Genomic DNA, 2,754 nt, shown 5'->3' on the forward strand with positions numbered 1-2,754 from the left:
ATGGAAGGGAAACAGGAAAGGGGGATATAATTTGAAATGTAAATAAAAATATCCCACAAAAAAGATGTTGAGTGCATTGGACCCATGTAAAGGAGTGGAATAGTTGGGTCACATGGCAGATTTGTTAGTTTTCAGGGTGTTCTTCACACTGAGTTCCAGAGTGACTGCATCACTATGAAATGCTACCAAGAATGAATGAAATTTGCTCTTCCCCAAATTCTGGATAGTGCCAGTTGGTGGTTCTTTTGTTGATGTTTTCATTTTGATAGGTAAGATGAAATTTCAAAGTTGCTTTAATTACTAGGAATAATGGCCTTTTTCTGAGACACTTCATAGCCAATATTTTTTTTCTGCAAACTTTCTGTTCAGGTTCAGTTTTAAAATAGTGTGTGTGTGTGTGTGTGTGTGTGTGTGTGTTCATTATATATTGTAGATATCAGTCCTTAGACAGACGTGTATCTATTAATAAATTCTCTTTCATTCTTTGGCCTCTATCTTCATTCAGTTGATAATTCCCCTCAGTTGTACATAAGCTTTTTATATTTATGAATTCATTGTCTATTTTTACCTTAATTCTTGGGCAATTTAAGACCTCTCCAGAAATTCCTTTCCTAAATCATATCATATAGGATGCTGCCTATGTTTTCTTCTAGAAGTTTCAGTGTTTCAGGTTTCAGCATTTATATTAAGACTTTGATTCCTTTGGAGTTAGGGTTTTTCAAGGTATACAGGTCTAATGCCATTCTTCTGCACGTGGACATCCAGTTTCCTAGCACCATTTGTTCAAACTGTATTATTTTTCCAGCCTTTGTCATATTTCTTAAAAGGTAGCAGGATTTAGACATACTCATATTTTGGTCTTCAATTTTGTTCTATTGGTCTACTTGCCTGTTTTTTACAAGTGCCATTTTGCTTTTATTACTATGGCTCTGTAATATATCTTGAGATATGGAATGGTAACTTGTCCAGCATTTTTGTTTTTGGTTGTTGTTCAGGATTGTTTTGGTCATCTGAGTTTTTTCGTGGTTCCATATTAATTTTGAAATTAATTTTTTTATTTTTTACACTCAAGATTTTATTCCCCTTCTGGTCCACCCTCCTACTGTTCCATATCCCATATCTCCTCCCCAACCCCTCACCCTGCCAGACCTCTAAACTCCTTGGGGCCTCTAGTCTCTAGAGGATTAGATGCATCTTCTCTGACTGAATCCAGATCTGAGAGTCCTCTGCAGTATATGTGTTAGGGACCTTGTATCAGCTGGTTTATGCTGCCTGGTTGGTGATCTAGTATCTGAGAGATCTTGGGGGTTCACATTAATTGAGACTGCTGGTCCTCCTACAGGTTTGCCCTCCTATTCAGCTTCCTCTAACTTTTCCTAATTCAACCACAGGTGTCAACAGCTTCTGTTCATTGATTGGGTTCAAATATCTCCATCTGATTCTTTCAGCTGCTTGTTGGGTCTTTTGGAGGGCCAACAGAAAAAAATGGAAACAAGCAACCTCTGGAGGTAGGATGTGGGGGGACTCTCCAGAATATACCAGAGGCATGGGAGGTGAGAGACTCTCAGTACTCATAGGGAGGGAACTTAGATGAAATGCTCTATAGTAGAGAGGGGGAACTAGTTAGTAGAGCCCACCTTCAAAAGAAAGACAGGGCATCAAGTGAGTGATGGGGGTGCATCCCACAGTCAAAAACTCTGACACATAATTCTTCCTGTTGGAAAGAACTTCAGGGACAAATATGGAGAAGAACCTGCATAATCCTGCCCCAAAAGGGATCCAGCTCAAGGGGAGGTCCCACACCCTGACACTATTACTGAGGTTATGGAGTTCTCACAAAAATGGGCCTATCATAACTGCCCTCTGAAAGACTCAACACACAGCTGAAAAGTCAGATGCAGATATTTACACCCAACTAATGGACAGAAGCTACTGGCCTCTGTGGTTGAATTAGTGAAAAGCTGGAGGAAGCTGAGGAGGAGGATGGCCCTGTGAGAGGACCAGCATTCTCAATTAACCTGGACCCCAAAGATCTCTCAGACACCGGACCACCCACCAGGCAGTATACACTAACTGATATAAGGCCCCCAACACATACAGCAGAGGAGTGCCAGGTCTGAGTTCAGTCAGAGAAGATACATCTAACTCCTCTGGGCCCTAGGGAGTAGGAAGGTCTTGTGTGGTGGGGGTCATAGGGACATCCTCCTGGAGACATGGGGTTAGGGGAGTAGGTGTGGGATGTCAAAGAGTCAGAGGGTAGACCAGGAGAGGAATAAATTCTGGACTGTAAAAAAAGATTAAAAAAGAAAAAAGAATTGTAGGAAAATCCTAAGGGGGCTCCTAGTCCCTCACTGGGCAGTATCTCTGGCACTCACAACAATAGTGCTTGATCCCTTTCAGGCATTGCTGCTGGAGCACATTAATGATTCAATCACCCTCCACCCCAGGAAAGAAGTTAGAGCTGTAGATTGTCAGCTATGACCACCACCCTTAGAAAGCACGTGGAAACAAAATTGTTAATGAAGCTAGGTTAAGGTGTTTTTGCTACTGAGTCTGATGTAGAAAAACCTAGGAAACAATTCGAAGTTCAGAATTCAATTAAGCTATGGTAAGAGAACAAGAACAATGGCAGCACTGGCTGAGGTGACTCTCACTGAGGCTGGGGTAGTAATGAGCAATTTCTTATACCCATGTTTGTCCTCAGCTCCCTGATATGATTTATTAAGAATTGCTGATGAGTAGACATGCATTCTG

Source organism: Rattus norvegicus, chromosome 8, assembly GCF_021556685.1.
Source record: "Rattus norvegicus strain SHRSP/BbbUtx chromosome 8, alternate assembly SHRSP_T2T, whole genome shotgun sequence".
In the NCBI taxonomy this organism is placed as follows: domain Eukaryota; kingdom Metazoa; phylum Chordata; class Mammalia; order Rodentia; family Muridae; genus Rattus; species Rattus norvegicus.